At 43.9% G+C, this 23,284-nt stretch overlaps 2 long non-coding RNA genes across 4 annotated transcripts in view; one reads left to right on the forward strand and one right to left on the reverse strand.

Annotated features, from left to right (window-relative positions):
• LOC116667949 overlaps nucleotides 1-23,284 on the forward strand; it is a 173,661-nt gene that overhangs the window by 126,935 nt on the left and 23,442 nt on the right. The gene's annotated exons all lie outside the window — the stretch shown is intronic.
• LOC116667952 lies at nucleotides 1,340-7,706 on the reverse strand. The gene is made up of 3 exons (XR_004324954.1): nucleotides 7,696-7,706; nucleotides 2,762-2,765; nucleotides 1,340-1,688 (listed from the first exon to the last, which is right to left on the reverse strand). It is a non-coding gene; the product is annotated as an uncharacterized LOC116667952 (long non-coding RNA).

A 23,284-nucleotide genomic window follows, 5' to 3' on the forward strand; every position in this document is an offset into this window, starting at 1 on the left:
CTTGTGCTCTGGGATTGGAAGAATCAACATTATCAAAATGGCCACACTACCCAAAGCAATCCACAGATCCAACCCAACTCCCATCAAAATACTCGCAACATTCCTCACAGAACTAGAACAATTCCAAAATTTGTAAGGAACCACAAAAGACCCCGAACAGCCAAAGCAATCTTTTGTAGGTCTCCTTTTTTTTTTTTTTTTTTTCTTCTCTTTCCTCTTTTTGTTCTCTTTTCTTATGGTTTGACTAGAGAATGTCTTTAACATGTTGTAAAGCTGGTTTGGTGGTGTTGAAATCTGTCAGCTTTTGTTTATCTGTGAAACTTTTGTTTTCTCCATCAAATCTGAATGAGAGCCTTGCTTGATAGAGTATCCTTGGTTGTAAGGTTTCCCCTTTCTCACTTTAAATATATCATGCTACTCTCTTCTGGCCTCTAGAATTTCTGCTGAAAAATCAGCTGATAACCTTATAGGAGTTCCCTTTTATGTTACTTCTTGCTTTTCTCTTGCTAATTTTAATATTTTCTCCTTATCCTTAATTTTTTGTCAATTTGATCACTATGTGCCTCAGTGTGTTCCTCTTCGGGTTGATCCTGTGTGGTACTCTCTACGCTTCCTAAACTTGGGTGACTGTTTCCTTTCTCAGGTTGGAGAAGTTTTCAGTGATTCTCTCCAAAAATTTTCTCAGGTCCTTTCTCTCTCTCTTCTCTTTCTGGGACCCCCATAATATGGATATTAGTGTGCTTCATGTTGTGCCAGAGCTCTCTTTAACTATCCTCATTTCTTTTCATTCTTTTCTTCTTTTTTCTGTTCTGCAGTAGTGATTTCCATAGAAGAATCTGTCTTCTAACTCACTGATCCATTCTTCTGCCTCATTTAGTCTATTCCTGGTTCCTTATAGCATGTTATTCATTATCTTCAACTTTGTTTGGATATTCTTTATATTTTCCAACTCTTTGCTAAAAACTTCACTCTGTGCATCTATACTCCTCTTTAGTTCTCTGAACATCTTTGGCATCAATTACTTTAAACTCTTTCCTAGATAAATTGCATATCTCTTCATCACTTATTTCTTCTTCTGGGATTTTATCTTGTGCCTTGGCCTGGGAGATATTCCTCTGCTGCCTCATATTGTCTATCTTTCTATTTGTATTTTTAGGTAGATTAGTTATGTTTCTTGACCTTGGAGAGGTGGCCTTCTGTGGGACATGTCCTATGTGTCCCAACAGGACACTCTTCTCTTGTCACCCAAGGGCCAGGGTCCAGCCAGTCCCAGTGTAGAGTCTGGCCTGTGTTTGTGGATTCCTTCCACAGGCTTTGGGATTGTTGTTTTCTTATTTCTGGTATCTGCCCCCCCAGTGGACAAGGTAGGACTAGAGGCTTATGCAGGTTTCCTGGCAGGAGGAGCCAGTGCTTGCCCACTGCTGAGTGAAGCTTCAAGTCCTGGACCTCTGGTGGGTAGGGCTGTGTCTAGAGGCATTTGTGGCTTAGGAAATCTGCTGATGGGTGGGGCTGTGTTCCCACCCTGTATATTGTTTGGCCTGAGGCTTCCCAACAGGCTGTTGGGTGGGGCCAAGTCTTGGTGCTAATAATCTAGTCAAGATGTCAGCCTCCAGGAAAGCCTATGTAGATGGACACTCCTGGAATGTCTGCCACCAGCTTTTATGTCCCCTCGGTGAGCCACAGCTGTACTTTACGTCCCCAGGAGACCTTCCAAAACCAGCAGGCAGGTCTGGCCCAGGTTCCTGTGAAATCACTGCCTCTGCCCTTGGATTTGGTGCACATGAGATTCTGTGTACGCTTCCCAAGAGAATGAAATCTATTTCCCCCAGTCCTATGGGGCTTCTGGAGATAAGCCCCATTGGCCTTCAAAACCAGATGTCCTGGGATCTCCTCCTCCCAATGCTGGAACCCTGGGCTGGGGAGCCTGATGTGGGGCTTAGAATGCTCACTTCTGTGGGGGGGGGGCCCTCTGCGACTTAATTGTCCCTCAGCTTGTGGGTCGGCCACCTGGTGGGTATGGGGTCCAATTATATCGCAAGCACGCCCCTCCTACCATTTCACTGTGGTTCCCTCCTTATGTTTCCAGTTGAAGATCTTTCTTGCTAGGCTCCAGTCTTTTTTTCCATGGTTGTTTAGCAGTTGTGCTTTGGTTATAGCCAGGAGGAGAGACGAGCTCGTGGTCCTCGGCCGTAGGTATTTTTGACACCCTCTCTCCTACCACACCATCTAACTTTCATGAAAATTTCATAGTTTAGGAGGAGAAAATTGGCTTTTGTGGAAGGAATTATTGGTAAAGAGATCTGCTTTCTTTTTCCCACAAGCACTACTCTTCCACTGAGGAGGACTTGGGGCCTATAGCCCTTCCTCTAAATCTTAGACGATCATTGAAAGAATTCTGTAAAGATTGGACCTGTCTGGAAGATGGGATAATTGGTGTGTGGTTTTTTGCCAGTTTGTTGTTTGATTTTTGCTAAACTCTGTGCTGATCCAGGAGAAGTTCTTAGAGGTAGCTGCCCTGAGGAAGGGGCTGGGGAGGACCTTGCATGCATGTAACTTACATGGGCACATGACTTCCTCATGAGTCAGCTTGAGTAAAGGTGATACACCTGTTTTATTTCTATTAGCTGTTATCATACAGCAATGCACTGGCATTGAATATAAGCAAAAGAAATGACTGACCTTCAGGATTATGCCCTTGTAAAGCAAGCGACCTCCCCTCATCCTCCATTATCCTTGTTATTGACTGAGGCTAAGGTTGAACCCCTCTAGGGATGGCAGAGCTAAAGCAGAAGAGTGTCCCTCGAGCATTCTTGCTGGTGCATTTTCCATGAGCTGTCCACTGGATTAGGATATCCTAGCAAAGAGCTGATTCGTGTACGTGAACCTGAGCTACATATGATAGGAGAAGATGGTCCTGGAGGTGGAGTAGGGTGCTTGTAACCTACAGAGCAGAGAAACATACCATATTATGTGTATGTTGTTCCCTCCCAAGCACCCATCCTTTATCATGTACCCCCAAATATGTTTTTCAGACACCATTAGCCCGCTGGAATTGAAGGCATCAGAGCTGTTAGAAAGAGAAAGAGTCATATCCAGGGGAGAGATTTCATCTCGCCTATACAGGGAATGGAGGCTGTGTTGCCTTGTTTGCTAGAAAAAGTTGTATTTGAACAATTTCCAACTTTTTCTTTCAAAATAGCATAATCTGTCCTGATATTCCACCTTCTCCAGCTCCTGTTATTTCAAAGGAAGCCATGCTGTCTTCCCATTTGCTACTCCCATGATTGCCTCAAAAGGGAGACTGAGGGGTTTTTTCCACCACTTTCCTTATGTGCAAAGCTTGGCAAAGCCTAAATCCAGAGCATGGCCTGACTAGACCCTGCACTGATATTCAAAGGGGAATCCTTTCAAAAATATGTTTCTTTGACTTCTGTCCAGAAGTCTGTGAGTGGGGAAGGAGGTAGGTGGTGATGCCCAACACCTGAGCCCTTGATGGATAGAACCTTGCCCTTTTACTTTTGTCTAGCCAATATTGTTGTTCCTACATCTTAAAAAAGGGAAACTTCCTTCCCTGCATACTTGTGACGTCCAGGTGAGCTGCCTTACTTTACAGCTTCCCTGGAAGAGTTGAGTATGAGTGCACCAACTTATACACAGACAATTCTCAGTGAGTGTTAACAATGAGCAGTACTTTTGTGGGTCTGGGTCAATTAGATCTTCTCTCCCAGACACTCATACCCATGGCTCTGAGTCACAGGCTTTCAGCCTTCCTTGCCACGTGCTCCCTTTGTTCTGGGTGGCAAAGTCACAGGAAATTCCAGGACTCACGGGGCAAATGTTTGCAGCAGTTCTGTATAATGGGGCCACCACCTTCGCCACTGATATAATCTGGTTGGCACTTCTGCTGACAGCCGTTGCTGAATTCTGCGCTACTGTTTTCTGCATTTGATGTAGCAGTTCTTGAACTGCTTGCTCATCAAGGTTGAGTTGAGGTAGTTTCTTCAGGTAACCTAGTCTGAGTGTGTGGGCTTGCTGAGAACATCCTTCGATGCTCTTCAGCTATAAAGAATGTGCAGCCCAGAGGGACACACTTTGTTGACAGGATTGCTTTGCAAGTACAATAGTTCAACCAACTGGCTCACTTCTAAGTTTCTGTCTGCTTCAATTTGCTGTTTCATATGGACTTTTGAATTTAGCATCTTCTTATAGCCCGCATCTTGCCTTACTTTTTTCCCCTTAGGTTGCAGAAAGTGTGGTTTTAACCATCACTGGCTAAGTAAAGATGATCTTAGAGGGAACACTTGCTGTTCACATGCAAAATTCTAAGATGGCCCCAGGATCTCTGCCACTGACGTGATGACCACCATTAGTATGGCAAGGGCGAGCTTTTCAGATGTGTTTAGGGTCCTGAATCAGTGACTTCACCTGAATAAGATCACCCTGGTTGGGTCAGACTATGCTGACATTAGTCACTCGTATAGCAAGAGATTAGCACTAGAGATAAACCATACATTTTCCTTTCCACTTTGATGTAGCTGTGTACTATTATTGATACGACCTTGGATTGTTACCTGTTCATGAATACCCGCTCCCCTAAAGTAGGACATGGAGAATTTTATGTATGTAGTGTAGATTGGTGACTATGAAGAACTGACTTTCCAGGATTCTTCCCTGAAAGATAGTTTATGATGGTCACCATCCATCTGTACCTGCAAATTTGAAAAGAAATGCTGGTAAAGAGAGCAAATTGTATCTTTGAAGACAATATCCGTGAAGAGACCTAGTTCCTATTTTACTGCTGCACAGAAATCCCCACCAAGTTCAGAGGAGGGGTATATTCCTTACCTGAAATCCTAGCAGACTAGCTTAGAGGGACATGTTTAAATAAATAGGCATGTCTGCATGGAAGGTACAGAGGGCTGTTTTATTCTCCAGTGGGTTTCTCCTTGGGCCTCCTTTTCCCCAAGCTTCCCTGTGCTGCCCTACCTAGAAGGTGATGAGTAGAAATCAGGCTCACCTACAGAGGGAGCCACGGTAAAGGAAGACTAGTCTCTTAACTGATGGGGTCATGGAGGTTGCTCAAGAGTCAGCTTGTGCATCATTGATGTCCCTGTTGGTTGGGGTCAGGTAAATAAGGAATCATCATGAGGTGTGCGTTAAGTGCTGTCTTAGCTTCAAGATCCTTCCCTTTAAAAGGAGATGGTCTCTTCTTAAACTTCCCATGTCTTTTTGTTGACTAAGCCAGGTGTGACCTCCCTAGGAATGACAGTGCAGAAGCAGAGGAGTGTACCTCACTGCTGTGCTGTGTTGAAAAAAGGTTTAGAAATGTGCTGTGGATCCCTGCAGGCTCTGGAGAAATGCCTACCTGTTTCAGGAAAATGTCAGTACTCCTGGGTCTTCCTTTCAGTAGGAAAGGCATAGATCAGTCCAACAGCAGCAAAGCTTATCCGATTCCATAGCTGAAGCCTCTGAGATACAGCCATTGATAATGCCTTTTCCCCCCTGAGAAAGAGGTTCCTTACACCTCTAATTCCATCCCTTATCCTCATCTGTGCTTTCTGCCGGGATCAAGTATCTTAGCATTCTGATTAATGGAGATTAATTTGCTGTTGGTGGATTCTATGAGTGGTTTTGCTTTGTCTTTCCAAATACTATTTTTGATCCAGGAATATAACACTATGTTATTATCTGTGGTCAAATCAGATATAGAATATTACTCTTCAAAGTGATCCCAGAAAGCCCAGTGAAAGGAGGGGTGAATCAGAAGTGAGGGGAGGGAATGGACATCGAAAGGGGCAGTATCAGCTGGATACCTGTAATGGACTAGGGTTTAATCCCCCAGAGAACGCTTTGAAGATCTGTGTACAATGCCTAAGAATTGTCACTGCTAGGGACAAGAGTCTAGTTATTTAACCACCAACTCTGCCAAGTTCTTTGTGTTCACCTTACTAGCCTGGGTTGTCTCCTGTGCGTCTGAGATGTTGCTCTGTATGGATAAAAGTGGATTGAAAAAGTGAGGTTGAGGCAGGGGGCAGACCAGTCTTTCCAAAAGAATGTCTAACCTCCTGGATTTCCTTTTTAGCAAAAGAAGGACAGGTTCAGTGCCTATGAAAACAGGGAGCTCCCTATCTTCCTGTGATGAAGACTTTACCTCTCGTAGGGAAATCCTTTACACACACCCTAGACCCCATTCACCTCCTATGTCCACCTCTTCTGTCTCCAAGATTTGCTGCTTATATGACACACCTTAGACTGCCAAAAATTAACAATGAACTCTCATTGTGTTCAAAGAATGATTTGTCTCTTTCAAACTCATTCGGCTACAATACATGAAAATGTATTGTTTAAGACTGACAAATTACATCTACCTGTATGTTAGATCTCCCTTAAATGTCATGAATTACTCTAAGACAAACATTGTAGAAGAAAGGGCTTCCCGTCATCTCATGTTGAGCTCCAAACCTGTTTACCTGAATTTCTTGATACAGGTGGGTCATCTTAATGGAAACAACCCTGACTTCTCCTGTTGGGGTGAGTTGGTTGAAGGCTAAAGACTTGACCAATTAGGAAACTCCTGACCTGATGCTTTCCTGTGATGCAGAAACAAGGTCTTAGAGGTTCCTGGTCTTCAGACATGTCACAGAGCAGATGCTTCCCTTTGTCGGGGGCACGGACACTTCTCATCTTTCATCATGGGGTGTTTTCCCCTTGTATTGCCTTCTGTAAAAATGGACAGTTCCAGCTGAAATTGTTCTATCTGTAAGCCCAGTCCTGTGGTTCTTCATTAGATTTAGAAGAGACACAGAGCTATTCTTCAGGGTTTCTTGATCCTCTGTGAGATCCTCCGGGCTCCAAGATTGACTCTATAGAAATTTAACCTTGGATATTTCAGGTCTCCTTATTTTTAGAAAAGCCACTGTTTAAGTGGGATTTACTTTGATGGTCAGTCCTGACTTCTTAATAGAAACAGGATTAAAAAACTTGCACTCTGGGGGCCCTTGAGGGGATGTTCACGTGACATGAAAATGTCCTGTCCCTTTGTCTTTTATGCGATAGCCTTGCCTTTCCTGATGCCTTGCCAAGAGTTCCTTCAACTGATCCTCAGCTCTGTTCCTTCTATTAGTAATCCTGTATATTGTTACATAGCACTATATTTATGTTTAATGTTTCATCTATATTTTGTCTATATTCTTGCTTTGTTGGGCTAATATCCCTCCCAGTATCTCTGAGTACACTGACTTCATATCTGAATTTCTTGATCTGCTAATCACGGGTTCAATTTTTTAAGAAAATGGTGCCCTTAAGGTGACTTCCTTGGACCTGTGAATTCTTGTGGTGACTCTTCTGCATGAGCATATATATAAGAGGAGAGGCTCTGTTTAAAATGTCAGTTTTTTAATTGAGCTGCTGTCCACCTGTGTTGAACACCTTTTGTACTGTACCTAGTTGTTCTTCAGACCTGGGCTGTCTTGGGTGCTGCTCCTTGAAAGTTTCCTAGGGGAAGCAAAGACATAAATGCTAGGAACTTGGAGCTGGACACTAACATTTTTCTGAAAGCCTTTGGCACCGATGGTAATATGAATGTCCCAGACAGTGCTCATCGTGGACAACACTGTACTTCCTTTTGTGTGCAGCTAAGGCTTGTCTGGGAGACATGGGCAGAATTCTGAAACCATCACAAGCCCACAGTGTCACACAGATGGGAACAACTGACCTTTATCCCAGAGCTCTGAGCCAGAGACACATTTTCTGGGTGGGAGAAGCAACTGTTGGCCATATGTCTGGGCATTAGCCACTTTCTGGTTTATTCTTGGTGATGATTTTCTGGGGAAAATGGCTCAGGGGTCCTGAGGAATGGCTATGATGAGAAAATGAATGCTCATGAAGAACATACTGTCTACCAGTAGGTGGGTGAAGGATGTGCCTCTCCTGGCAGCTCTACTGACCACAAGCCTGTGCGAATCAGGGACACCGTTAGTCTCTGAAGCACAGAGAATCATGCATCTTAGTTCCTCTGGCAGTAAATCTGGTGAGAATTAAGCCATTGGACTGAGAGTATATATGGATGTCAGGGATGAATCTACTGTGAGTCTGGAGCACCCTGTGTTCTGATGCCCCTTGCATAAAGTACCAGACCAATTCAGCCCAGATGATTGTGCTAAGGTGGAATTCCAGTTGCCAATGATGTCATGGGAATAGATTTCTGAGCTGCTTGTTGCTTCCTGGTGTGTATTTGGAATTCTTCCTCATGCCTTAGAGAGCAGAGTTATAAGCCTATTTGAGTCTTCAGAGGTGGGCTGTGTGACCTAGTCTTGGCATGTTACAGCTCCATTCAGTGGGCTCCTCGCTGGTTCCCCGTAAAGTGCTTCGGTTTTCTGTTTGTATATGATCGATGCTGGCAGCTTGTGATTTGATACAGATGGGGCAGGTTCAGACGCCCTCCACGCTAGCTGTGTCTGCTCTTCCCGTGTTTCTTGACCCTCCTGCCAGTGACTAGTCGCTTTATCGTGTCACTCTCAGGATGGAAAGAGGCAAGTCCGTCTTCCTTTATGTAGGGTGAAGAAAGCCTTAGACAAAACGAACTGGCAGGTGGCACTACACACATCTGATCTCAAAAGCCTCGGCCATTGGAAGATAAGAGCTCCTGTGTCTCTGTACAAAGTTGAGATGACCACGAAAGGCAATGGGGCCTTCCACAGGAAGATGAGGGAGCAGGAAGCCCTTTTCCAGTTCCTATCTTCACTAGCCCACATCCCTAGGAAGGTCTCCTGAAAATGTATCCTTGGGTATCTGACTCTCTTTTCTTAACAAAGATGGTCTGTCAATTCCAGTGGCAAATACCCAGAGTTAGAAAAACTTAACAGATTGTATGACACTTAAAGATGGCAAATATATGACAAGAACCTGTGTGGGGAGTTCTCCCCAAAACACAGCCCCTGTCTTCATAGAAATGTTTTATGTGGAACCTATTCCATATTAACTCTCGATAATTTTTTTATAGAGCAAAAGCATATAACACCCTTGTCTAAAACCTTTGTCAGCCTCTTCTACTCCAGTGTTTCCAGAGCCGCTGATGGTTCGCAGAATTCGGTGGAGCTGCCCTCATGTCTGTGACTATCACCGCACGAGGAACACTCGATAGGAACTCAACCACTCACAGAATGACAAGTTAGCCCGAGTGATGAATTCTATGTTTACCTCATGTTGATGGAGCTGTGTTCTCGCCTGTACTCATCCTGTCAATCTGACTTGAATGTAGTCCTTTTTCCAAGAAGTATCCTGTGGAGAGTGTCTAGCGTCTGTTACTACACTGCAGTGAAGTGGGTGCCAAAGTTTTATGTTTCATTTCTGTACGAACACTTTACTATGTCAGTTATAGCATTTCTAATGGTAGACAATTCATTATAGTCCTATCATTTAGGGGAAACGTAAGCTGAAGTCGTTCCTAGTATGTTTTAGTTTGCCGAACGATCCTCTTTTTAGATGTAAGCTTCTCAGAGAGACGCTTCTACTCTCTTGAACGTGATCAATTTGTGGTCCTTTGTGAGGGCAGAGTGTCTCTCCTCAGACATTTATCTTTACTTGCGCCCATCAGTGCTAATGAAGCCCGGGAAGGGAGGCACTGCCGTGTCTTTTGAAACCCCAAGGTTGACTCGGAAGACAAAGGGAGGTGGGTTTGAGAGTTTCGTCCTCCTGCCTTTACTGCAGAGTTTGACCCCAGGTCACGGTGGTTTAGTTTTCCTCCCATAGGTGTCTATAAAAGTTTTATGTGATCTTCATCCTTCCAATCTCCCCTCATCCCAGCCTAGGATGCCCTTAAATTGTCTGCCTGAGTCTTTTGTTGAGAATTGGGGTCCTTCTCTTCCCAGATTTCTGAGATTAGCCAGTTGAGGTTTTTCACCTTCTGGATGCTAAGGAAGAGGTTTTATCTTCAATTTATCACCACACATCATGGAATGTTGATTATATGGACAGTGATTATTGGGAATCTGGGCCACTGTAGTCTTGCCCCCAGGGATCTGGCACATACGGACCCTTAGACACCTGGTCTGTCGCACTACCATGGAATCCTTCCAATGTTGTGTTCTTGGTACTAAGTTCAGTATCTTAAAGGAGTGGAACCCTCAGGGTCTCTCTGATCTGTGGGTTCCTATTTCCATTGGTTGTGGTTACTTGCCTGAGAATGCAGGTCCTTTTGAACCACATGTCAATGACCATAAAGGATACCCAGAACCCAAAATCCCAAAAGTCTGTACTTCCCCACCCTGTGCTGTGGGGACCCCTGGGTTGACAGTTTGTGTTCATCTCCATCACTTAGTTGTCAAAAGATAGTAGCAAGGAACAGGGACAATTATACTGATGGTAGAAACTTTAAAAGTTAAGTGTTCTCAACAACTGAGCTCATGGCTTTCTTCTGTTTGCTCAGAGCCGTGGGGTCAGACTCAGTTCATTTCAGGTTGACTGAGCCAAGACCCTCATGGAGCCCTGCCTGCTGGACACCCCTCCAAACCCCAGAAGATCCAGAGGATGTGTGCACCCACATCTGAATGGATTCCTTGCACCCACATTCAGTGTACAAAGTGATGTCCGCAGGGACAGGCACACGTAGCTGTGATTCTGGTCACTACAGGTGATACACCTGCACGAGGTGAGCGCTGTGCCTACCTGGATGAAAGCCCTTTAGCATTACTGGATTCATGACTGCCCGGCTGAGCTGATGGCCATTGGTCCATATGGAGAGAACTACCAAGCTAATTCAACAGTCTAAGGACTTCTCAATAGAATCAGGGAAACCATTTCACATTAAATGATGCTCCAGTAATTAAGTTAAATCTCATAAGGGCAGATGGATTAATGCCTGCAGGCACGTGGCTGATGGAGCATCCTGTTGGATCCTGACTTAGCCACTGCCCAGCTTCCACAGAGCATCTCTGTCCTGACAGGCACTTCCTCATGCTTCATCTTAACATGGTCAGTCTTTCAGGTTCCTCCAGCATGCAGGATCCTTCCTCAAGCCTGGAGTCAGGGAACTCCTAGCAGCCCAGAAGAGGGGACTGAGTCCCCTGTAAACTGAAGTTTACTCCTCACATCACAGTCAGTCCTGTTCCCCAACCCGCCCTCTGACCTTTATTTCCATCAGGACTTGGAAGCAGCTCGGCATAGAGAGACCGGAAACTCAGCCCTTCTCTTAGGAACAAGGTTCCTTCTCAAGGAACAGCTGCCTTGCCAGTGGTAGCAGGGTTGGTATATGACCCCCATTCTCACATTGACCCCTCCTTACCAGGGCCTCCAAGGTTGAAGGAGCATTAAGAACACAGACCCCAGAAGGAGGGGACAGCTCCCTGGTGTCTGGGAGCTGGGTGTCATCAGTGTCAGTTGCAAGACCTGTAAACGTACTGGGGCTCTGTCTCTGATGCTGTTTATGCTGCTCAGGAGCCCAGGGGGAATTAGATTCCCCTGATTCACAGCACATCTCGTGAGCAGCAGGTGTTCCTTGCAGTGGCAGGTTTAAATCTGTTCCTGGCAATTTCTCAGAGTGGTCACTGGTAGGTGCTTCCCCTTAGAACTTTGCCCAGAGGAGGCAGTGGCTGGATGCGGGGAGGGCAGGGTGGAAGCCTTTGCCTTTCTCTCTCGATGCCTTTGGTGCCAACTGAAATGTGTCTCAGGAAGTCTGGGAACAGCGCTGATCAGTCAACACCATCACCATCTCCTCTGGCAGGAAGGGCTCGGTTGCTGGTCTCAATTCAGTGGGTTCTGAAGTGACTCCTATCACCTTGGTGTTAGACTCTGGGGCCTGACAGGACAGTGGAGTTGAGTGTGAGCCAGCTTTGCCCTCTGTGCTGTGCGACAGCTGTCGGTCTTACCTTCCAGATCTTAGCCCCTTCAGGTGTGTATCTGGTGATGCTTTTCTGTGAAGTGGTCCAGGAGGCCTTTACAATGGCCGGTCCAGGGAAGGGCAGTAAGGGTGAAAGCTGGCTCACAGAGAACTTGCTGCAGAAGTGAAGGGTACAGCTAGAGTCTTGGTCAGTTTATCTGACCATCAAGGAAGAGTACACTTATGGAGAAATCTGACTTTCTCTGTTTGCTGGAATAATTTGTGTATAATTGGATTATGTTTGTCTGAACTCTTAGAGAATCCAGGATCGAAGTTATCTAGGCCCAGAGAATATTTTGTGGAAAGGTTTCAAATGTATATTTTCTATCATAAGATACCTAGATATTAAAAATCTACTTTACTTGCAGTATGATTAATAGTTCCAGGTTTTCAAGGTGTTTGTGCCTACATTTGAAGTTTAAATGAGCACTGTTCATAATATACTTTCAATGCTGTAGGTTGGGATACTAAGAGGAAATATTGGTATGTTTATGACTTTTTGTCAGTGCTGCCAGGGAAAGAATAGTTAATCTTGTAATTTGAAATATAAATGGGTGGGTATGGCTGTATTGACACAGGTGTGTCCCCTTAACGGACCCCAGCCCTGACTTTCTTTGTTGGGGTGAGTTGGTTGAAGGTGAACTCAAGGACCAGCTAGAAAAACTCCTGCCTGATGCTTTCCTGTGATGCAGGGGCAAGGTCTGTAACTTCCTGCTCTCCAGGCAAATACTGTCCAGGTGCCTGCCTTTGTCAGGGGCCGGAGGACCCTCCTCATCTTCTATGATTGTTTTCCCTATGTTCTTCCCTCTCTAAAAATGAGTCATTTCCATCTAAAACAGTCCCACCTGTAAGCCCATTCCTGTGGTTCTTCAGCATTAATGGTTTTAGGGGAGACAAGGAGCCGGAGCTGTTTCTCAGGGTTGCGTGATCTTCTGTGTGATCCTCCCTGCTACATCAGGAACTGAACCCTGGATATTCCAGGTCGTCTTCTTAGTTCTTAGAAATGCCAGTGTTTAAGTGTGGTTTGGTTCTCCACTCTGTCCTGACTTCTCAGTGGAATCTAGACCTAAATCTGCATTGTCATTAGCAAGGATGACATCTTAGACTGATGGAGATAGATTACTTTCTAAATATATAATATAGAAAACTGTTACCTCTTTCTACTGCTAATGAAATCTGCCATAACTCAGAGTCAGAACAGCCGTCTGAACACAACAGGGGCCACAGTGAATTAACCGCAATCCATGACCGTGGATAGAATCCTGAATCCACATGCACGGATGACTTGTGTTCCTCTCTCCCTTGCACTATGGGTGCACCTGAGGAAGGGGGTGCTTGAGTGAGAGGAAAACATTCTTTTCGTCTTCTGCACATTAGCCTTTGTCTTTCCTTGATGTTTTGTGGGAGAATGAACGTGGCTGAAGATCAGATGTAGGAACTCTTACTGACTCCACATAGTTTTACACAATTCTGTGTCTATGCTGAATACGTCCTTTCACATTTGATGTCTGCGTTCTTTGGGCTAGTATCCACCCCTGTCTCTTTGAGAATGTTGACTCTACATCTTCATTTCTTGCTCTATGAATCCCTTTATGGTGTACAGGTTGTTTTCTTTAGAATATGGTGCCCTTTAGTTAGTTTCTTGGAATTTTGTGTTCTTTGGATGACTCTGTTTCCTCTGGGGAAATTTCAAGGAGAAGAACCTGAGACCTCCCAGTCTTGGAGAACATCCAGTTTCAGTACAAAAGGTATTTACCCCAGAGGGACGTTGCCTCAATCAGTTAGAAAACCAAAATCGTTTAAATCTAGCAGGTTGGTGAATATATATGCCCAGGAAGAAAGGACCTAAATGGTAGAAAGTAGGTGCCCTTTTTTTTTCTTTTTAATTCTGAAAGCCTTTGGCATCAATAGTAATAAGAATGTCCCAGACAGGGAGGGGACAGTGTGCATCATGGACAACACTGCACCTTCTTTTGTGTGCAGCCAAGGCTTGTCTCAGAGACAAGTGCAGAATTCTGAAACCATCACAGTCCCACAGCTTCATGCAGTTGAGAATACTTACATTGGCCCCAAACCAGGAGCCAGAGACATTTTTCTGGGTGGGAGAAACAGCGGTTGGCCCTACCTTCTGGCTTATTCTTGGTGATGGTTTCCCGAGGAGAGTGCCCAGAGGTCCTGAGGAAATGTCTGTTATAAGAGGAAAATGAACAATGCTAGGACTGTTTGTAAAGAACATGCTGGCTGACAGGAGCGGGTGGGATGGGATTGCCTCTCCTGGCAGCTCTGTATTTCAGGAGGCCAGTGAGGTTCCTGCTTCATGTAGGCTCATTGGCCAGCAAAGAATCACGTGTGGGCCGCGAGCCCAGTGCTCCAGAGGACTGGCGTCTTCAACAGTGTTTGGGCAGAACAGACCCAGGGATGCCTCTTGCTCCAGCTTATGACCCCTCCCTCTAACTTCTTTTCCAGCTGCAAACTTGAAAACCATTTTCTCTGGTATCCTCTGCCTTTGGGACCAGCCGACACCATTTTTTGAGCTTCGTCCCTTATTGCCAATCAACCATGAGCTCCCAGATCCCTCAGAATGATTCCACTGAGGCGGAGGCTGTGGTCAGCCGCCTGGTCAACTTCTATCTGCGAGCCTGCTGCTCCTGCCCTTCTCTGGGCTTCCATTTCAGCGGCAACAGTGAGGCTCCAGAGGGACGGGGCCAATTCTGTGAGTTGGCCAAGAAATGTGAAGGTGCCAAGTGTCTCATAAAGATGCAAAACTAGCTCTTAAAGGGGCAAAACCTGGGTTTAGGAAAACTGAAGATTGTGACACTTAAACATGGCAAATCGCAGCAGACAGGAACCTGTGTGGGCAGTCTCCCCAGAACACAGTCCCCATCTTCACAGTAAGAGGAGTGTTTAGTGCGGGAGCTGCTCCCTGTTAACTCCTGAGCTCCTTCCTGTGTTTCTCCAGCCGCTGAGCACCCGGGGGTTCGTGTGCTGTGCAGCTGTAGGGTCTGGTTGGAGCAGTGAGATGAAAACTGCTTTCCTGCTTGATGCCATGGGGCCAGAGGTGGGACCCTGGGGTGTAAACTTCCCATTTCCCAGCATGAGTCACTGGGCGTGGTCTCTAAGCGGTTCGATCAATCACCCAAGGTGTGATAATTTTCCACTCGACTCCTTTCAGAGCAGTAATTTCTCCTGTGACCTAAAAGATTTCTCTTTATTTCTAACTGCCATCTTAGATGAAGGAGGCTCTCTTTGGGATCTCCAGCCCTTCTTCAATGTATTCTTAGAATTCTTTCTTGGTCGGAGGTGGTTTAGGAACACCACTGCCTTTCCCCCATCATGCATGTAATGAAGATGTCTCTTTGCTAAATGCAGCTTTGAGGAGGTGACTCAATTCCTCTTTCGCCTGCAGTGTCTAACCCAAGGGTAGGTTGGGACTTGTGATGTGCTGACTGACCAAGGCAAAGGCTTCCACAGCTATTTTTGCTTTGACTTTGCCTGAGGGGTCTTATTTTGGAGCAATTCTATCCTGCCAGCCCTGCTGGAGACAGCCTAGGTCATGCTCCAACATTGTGTGCCTGGAATTATTCTTTATATGTCAGAGGGGCCTTTTTCATCCTTGAGTGTGTGTGACATTCTAGGTGGAGCCGTTAACCTTTTGGATGTCCTGGGAGAACGTTTAGCTCTAATTTATTCTTGGATATGTCAACTGAATGTGCATTACCTGGCAGTATTTGATAGGCCTGGGCCACTCCAGTCTTTCTCCAAGGCTCTTATAACCTAAGTGCGCCATCATTAGAAGCTGATCCCATGTGAGTGCATTGTCTTCAGAGGAATGGATTCAGTGTCTTAATATGGTGGTCCCTTCAGGTGACATCCTTCCTTATCTGTAGGTCCATTTTTCGTGGGTTTTGTTTACTGTGTCTGAAATGCATTTGGATGGGGGAATGAATCAACCCAGAACGTGTATCGGACTGCTGTCCTTTGAAGGACGGTCCACACCAGGTTTGAGTGCTGAAGCTTAGGGAAATTTGCTTGATGCTGATCTTTGATGCTTACCCAGCACCCTCACAACGGGCACTGGCCGCCTGCGCCGCCTTTTCCAGACCTGGGTGGGCTGTGTCATGAAAGCCTTACCCTGTGGTTCTCTTGGAGTAACGGCTTTCCTTACGTGAGAGAGTGAGGTATGTTTCAAGGTTTCCTGAATCTCCTGGGTCAGCCGTGTGACTAGACCAGGCACTCAACACTGGGTATTCCTGTTTCTTCTTTAGTCTTCACAAGAGCCAATGATCCTGTAATGTAATTTTTATTCATCACTATTTGATAAAGTAGGTAAATAATCCTCAACTCTTAAAACCTCAATTTCTGGTGAAAAATAAGAAGTAAGCAAAAATGAATTGTCTTTTACATTAGCATTCTGTAGATTGGTGAACATACATACCAACAATAATGTCTCAAACCATGTGCTTTCTTGTAGAAAATGTCCCATTTTGGCACTAAACGTATTAAAATTCCCTAAATATCTTCAGTTTCCCTGCAAAAGGAAGCCAATATTCAGTAATTAATGTTTCAGTGTCTTTCTTTATTAGCTATTCAATAAACTTCCATCATTTAACATGATTAGTACAACTCTAAAATTTTAAGTTACTAAATACCTGGAGAAATTATTTTTAAGTAGACATTTATAAAGTATAATTACTCCTAAAGAATTCACCCAAAAGCTCTTACCTCACTTGCATTCAATTTACTTTAAAAGATTTCATACCAAGTTATTTTTCTTGCTGACAAATTTGCAACAGATATAATAAGATCTTATTTGACTTCTATTAAACCTAGGTACAACAAAGGTATTTTACTTAATGTTGGTGACTCTAAAAACATGTCTACATTAATTAAATTAGCAAACTTTAATATCAGGTTGTTAATTTAATACCGAATATTTCCCAGTTCATATGAACATGAAATTCATTCTGGTCAGTTTCCTTTTATATTTCTGAGAATTTATGTAAGTGCTTAATTTCCTTTAAGCCAATTAAGTAGAGCTCATTTAAAAATTAATTTTGATAATACCATTCATTCAAAGGGAAAGACATACATAATACACACACAGACATATAGGCAGACACAACCAGAGATCTCATAGCTTCATTTTCCAAACTTAATAATGAATCAGATATTACAATATAAAACTCACTAGTTTTAACAGTTAGAATAAGCTAAATTTAAAAAGGCTTCTCCCCTCCCCCCCCTTTTTTTTGTTCCTGCAGCCTCAGGAATGAGAGATGGTCTAGGTAAGATAAACGTTCCTGAGAAGCCCTGGTCTTCAGGCACAGGGAGAGAAAAGCAATTTCTCCTCGAAGTACGTGTTCCCTCAGTGTCAGAATTCTGAAAAGGTTTTCCAGCTCTGCTTTTAGTACCTGCGAGAAGTGGGTGCGGCTTTCAGTGTAGCCCTGTGGCGTTATGGTTCCCTTATATTGCCTCTCATTAAAAGTAGATGCAAAAAGATACCGATATTAAAAATGCACTGCATAGCTCTATCACAGAAAAGAAGTCACTGTTTTTAGGAATATAGGACAATAAGGCATGGGGGTTTGGCACTGCAGAATGACAAATAATAGTAGCATTGATAGACCTCAGATTTGTACAAATCTCCAACCCTTGCCATCAGGTTTTTTAACTGGCAGGACGGGAGCGTCACAAGGGCTGGCGCAAGGCATGCCGAGCCCTTCTCAGTGCAAGCTGGTGTCGAAGCGCTTACCCCGCCCATGGCTCCCGCCTTGGTGGGTGCTGACGAACTTGGGCAGGGGCTAATTCTTACCAGCCAAGTTGTGACAGTCCCTCACTGGGTGAGCGATTGCCAGACAAAGAGGAAATTTCTTCCTCTTGCTCTTGCTGCTGGTGACAGTCATGCCATTAGTTTTCAGCTCCCGAATTTCTTTTTGGTTGGATTTTAGGCTTTCTGTCTCCTCATTGACACTCCTATTTTGTTCATGTATCATTTTCTTGACTTTCCCCATGTCTTCCTTTAGCGCCTTGCACATCGTTAAGACGGTCGTTTTCAAATCTTTGTCTAGTAGAGCTGCCATCAGCTCTCTCTCCAGGATAGTTTCTCTCGGCTTATTTTTCCCCACTTTGGGCCATATGGGCCTTTTTTGGTGTGCTTTTTAATTTTTTTGGTTAAACTTGATATTCCAATCTAATAATATAACTCTGTAAATCAGATTCTCCTTCACAGCTTGCTTTTTTTCTCTTGTTTGTTCATTTTATAATAATTATAGACACTCTCTGTGCCATTGATCCACCTGAGGTTTAAATTAAGGTCTTTTTCAGGTCTTTACTGAGCCTGTGACTTTCCTGAAGCATGCATGGTTACTTTCTAATTTTCCTCAAATATATAATTGCGTTAGAATGTCCATCAGGGTCTGGTTTCCAAAATGAAAAAAGGGAAAAAAATGAAGGTTCTCTGCATGCAGTGACACAAATTGCCAAAAGAGGGCAGAGATGTAGATCCAAAGTCTACAGTGGGTGCAACATTGAGTCTGGTTTCTGGTTATAGCCATAGGGAGGTGTGGGATTACCCACTAGTGACTGAATACCCTTAGACCCCATTCCAGCTTAAATGATACCTTAAGTCAAGTCATCTTGTCATGTGATGTATGAAACATAAAGTTTTCGATATTAGCTAGCATTAATTCATGCAAACATAATTAAGGAAAGTTGGTTAGAAATAGGTTGAGTTGATATAATTGATATGCTTGCCTCTATAATCAAGAACCGAGACACTGCACGTATCATAGGAGCTAAAATTTATATGACTATAGGAGGAAATGGAAGAGGGAATGCTTATAGTTGGAGGATTGGGAAAAAGTGGTCACTGAAGGCTTTAGCTGGAAGTGATGGTAAGAGTGGAAAAAAATCAGAGCTCAGAATTGCTGAGGTGCTCTCACATCTGCTACTGTAGTTACAGGCAGAATCTTAGGAAGAGCTCTTAGGAGGTAGAGCTCATGGAGAAGTTTGCAAAGCCACCAGATCTAGTACCACGCCTCTTGAACCCCGTATCTTGGGTGAGTTCTTTTCATTGGAAAACTTCAATTCATACTTGGCAGGTGTATTCATTGTCTCTTGCCGTATAACAAATTACCACTCTTCGCAGCCTAAAACCACACACTATCTCTCAATTTCTGTGACTTAGGAATGCGGGTGTGACTTAGCTGGGTCGCCTGCTTTGGAATGTCACAAAGCAGCCCTCTAGGGGTTGGCGAGCGCTGCAGTCCCAGCTCCAGTCTTAACTGGAGAAGGATGAATTTCTAAGTGCATGTGCTTGTTATGAGAGTTCATTCTGTTCCTTGTGGCCTGTCGGGCTGAGGGCCTCAGTTTCCATGTTAAATCTCCATGGAGAGTATCCATCCATCACTTAATGAAGTAGAAAATGTGATTCAGGTCCCTTATGGCACGAGTCACTCCAGTGCAGGCAGGATGAACACATGAACAAAGTGGCCCCAGTGACAGAGGTGGGGTCTATAAATGGGTCAAACAACATGGGCCCCCACTTCCCAGGCTGGTCTAGCACTGGCCACCATGGACTGTCCGCCCTGCCAACAATGGAGACTGACACTGGTCCCCCAGTGTGGCACCATTTCCCAAGGAAACCAACTGTCAAGGTGGTGGTAAGCTTATTACATTGGGTCCTCCGGGTCCTAGAAGGTGTGCTGGTCTGTACTCACAGTGATAGATACCTGTTCTGCCTGAGGCTGTGCTCTCTCAACTGTGAGAACCCCGGGGAGCATCTCTAGCTTAGGGTATGTTGGATCCCCTGGGACCAGACTCCACACAGCCTCATGCCTAGTGCGAGACCAGCCTGCAGTAAATGAGATGCAGGAGAGAGATCGTGATCATGGGATCCACTGATCAAATCAACAGTGTCAGTTTCACACTGCTTTTCTAAACGGTCAGTTTAGATCCTTGAGTTTTTAGTGCCGAGATCTCTTGCAAATCCTCGTGACAAGAGAAAAGTCCTAAGAAAATCTGCCCTGCCCCCTGAGATCTCTGTGGTCCCTCATTAGGTCATGGGTTGAGGACACCTTTTCTTTCTGCCTGCTTAGCATCCATTGTCCCTCTTTCTGATACCACACCCTGCTTTTTCCCAGCTTGTGTGTTTAGGCTGAGCTCATTCTGTTCAAGTATCCAGTTCTGATCAATCAGGTCATCTTAGCCCCTCATCATACCAGTGGGCTCAGTGATGCGTTAGTGGAAGGAAATGGCTATAAGCAGGTCGGCAATGCATTTGCTTTATTTCATGGGGAATACTTCTGGGAAAGAAGGATAGTAACCTGGTCAAATCTTTGAAAATATCCTAATGACACACCTCCTGGCAAACCACCAGTGTTTTTTTGTTTCCCCCTAGGATTTCCTTATCCAGGAATATTTTTATCCATCCAGAATTGTTTATGCCCCATATACCCATGGGTTGCCAGTTTGTACAGAATAAACATGTTATGGAGGCTACATAAATAGTGGAATATAAAATAAACATTTCATGATGAAACAGCGCCTTTCTGTGTAAGTTATGTGAGCATAGGCATCGTTTAGAGACCTCACCTGTTAAATCTTGGTCAGAGAAGGTCCTAAAGTGGCAAGAAAGGGCATGGAGAGAGACACTGATGCTCCTGAATCCCTCCCTGCTCGGCTTGTGCCTCGTGAATATTCTTAGCCTTGAAATTGTTAATGCAGCCTGATCTGGATAAGAGCTTCAGTTCTTGTGAAGCTATTTTGATAATCTCATCCTATAAGACCCAAATTTACCACAAGTAACAGAACTCAGTCCCTACTAGACTTCTGGGCAGAGTGACACCCGACCGGCTGGGACTGAAGGGAGAATAAGATGCAAACCTGACAACGTTGAAACCACCCCAAATGCCATCGAGGGACTCTGGTTGACAATGCAAACTCTAAGAGGAAACATACCATGGGGCCGATACAAATTGCTTCTGACACCATTGTTTGAAGTCTTGGATCCAACTACATGTGAGACTAAAGTCTTGGGCTCCCCAGTTAAGTGAGGGACTTGATGACTTTGCCTTATGTAAGCCAGTTTAAATTAGCTTTTCTTTCCCGGTCATCTGGAAGAAACTGAAGGAATGGGCCCACTTTTCCAGCTTTGTTGTTGGAAAACAGATTTCCCACACAGGTACTGTGCGTTCATATGGATCACAACGAGTTATAAAATACACATAAAAACATGCATCCTGTTAAGTGAAACCAGACTCTTGAACTCTTTGTTAAACCAACTTATCTATCTCACAATAGGAAAGTGGTTACATCAGCTTCTGGCACAAATATTTAACAGTACTGGAGTTGTGCATTCGTTAAGTATTTGTAAGATGGCAAATATAAGGTACCTGTGATGTGGTGCAGGAGGAAGCACTGTCTTCTAAATAGTCTTACCAAAAATAGAACCTGATCTGGATCAAGCCTCTAGACTTAAGTACTGTTTACAGGACGATGGAGACACATTGGTGCAAATGCTCTTGGTGTCCCTCTCAGATCATAGAAACCTGCTTGCTGCTGGGAGCCTTGGCCGCTTCACATTCACTGACACCCCTCCTCTAGAGAATTGCCTTTAGGCAAAAGCGAGTCCTTGCTTAAGAGGTTGCCATGCCCACCCGCTCCGGGAACTCCTAGCCCGCGATTTTTTAAAATTGAAATATTAGTTTCACATGTACAGCAAAGTGATTCAGATTTTTATTACAGTCCATTATAGGTTATTACAAGATATTCAATATAATTCACTGTGCTCTACAGGTAATACTTGTTGCTTGTCTAGTTCATGTGTAATAATTTGTATCTGTTAATTCCCAGACTCCTAATTTGTCTCTCCCTCGCTCTCCCCTTTGGTAACCATAAGTTTGCTTTCTATGTGAGTCTGTTTCTGTTTTGTATATAGATTTGTTTGTATTCTCTTTAGCTTCCGCATGTAAATGACATCATACAGTATTTGTCTTTCTCTGACTTCACTAAGTATAATATTCTCTGGGTCCATCCATGATGCTCCAAGTGGCACTATTTCATTCTTTCTTATGGCTGAGTAATATTCTATTGTGTGTGTGTGTGTGTGTGTGTACACACACACAGTATCTTAAGCCAGTCGTCTGTTGATGGTCACTTGGGTTGTGTCCATGTCTTGGCTGTTATAAACAGTGCCGCTGTAGCCCGTGATTTTTGAAAAGAGCAGCTATAAGCTGGCTCCTTGTCGCAAAGGGGAATCAACTGTGGTACCAGGGCTCCCCCTAGCAACAGGCTGAAGCTAATCTCCAACTGAGACCTGTCTTTGCTTAGCTGTTTTCCTCCCTCTTTCCCCACCCCGCATTTTCCTGTTCCTGAAAGCACCCCCTCAATAAACCACTTTCACAAAAATTCCTGTCTTAGGCTCCGCTTCGAGGAAATCTGTCTTACTACAAACATGTAGAAGCTCCCTCATTGTACATGAGGCTGATCGCCTCCCTCTGTTTCCACAAGTCAAACAACAGTGCTTCTTCAACAAATAAATTCCAAGGGGGAGAAAAAAAAAAGAGGGGGAAACTGTTAGAGACTAAAGAGATGTAAGAGTCATCCAAAACAAAAACAAAAACAAAAAAACAAAACCCACATTGAACGGCTCTTGCTTGGATCCTGATTCAAGCCAACCAACCATAAAAGGACATTTAGGAGACAACTGGGAAAAGCTGAAGAGACTAGATATTGGACAATATTGAGGAACTGTTGACATGTTTTAGTTATAGTATCTTTGTGCTTGTTGTTTTTCAGGTCTTTATATATATATATATATTTATATTATATGTGTGTGTGTATATATATATATATATAATTTATAGGTAGAATGGTATAATCCTGGAATTCACTTTAAAATAACCCAGCAGCAAAGGTGGGTAGTGTGTGAGAACAGAGATAAAACAAGATTAAGCATATGTTGAAAATTACTGAGTCTGATGATGGGTCCATGTGGGTTTTACTATTTTCTCTACTATTGCATATGTTTAAATTTTTCAATAATTTTTAAATTGAAGTGTAGTTGATTTATAATATTATTTCCAGGTATACAGCATACTGGTTGAATATTTTTGCAGATTCTACTCCATAATAAGTTATTACAAGATAATGGCTGCACATTCCTGTGCTATACAATGTATCCTTGTTGCTTACCTATTTTATGCATAAAATGTTTTTATGCATATATATGTGAGTCCCAAACCCCTAATTTGTCCCTCCCCCATACCCTCTTCCCTTTATGAACCACAAGTTTGTTTTCTATATCTGTGAGTCTGTTTCTTTTTTGCATATACATTCATTTGTATTATTTTTTAGATTCCACATTTAAGTGATATCATACAGTATTTCTTTCTCTGATTTGCTTCGCTA

The sequence above is a fragment of the Camelus ferus genome, chromosome 2 (assembly GCF_009834535.1).
Source record: "Camelus ferus isolate YT-003-E chromosome 2, BCGSAC_Cfer_1.0, whole genome shotgun sequence".
Taxonomy (NCBI): Eukaryota; Metazoa; Chordata; class Mammalia; order Artiodactyla; family Camelidae; genus Camelus; species Camelus ferus.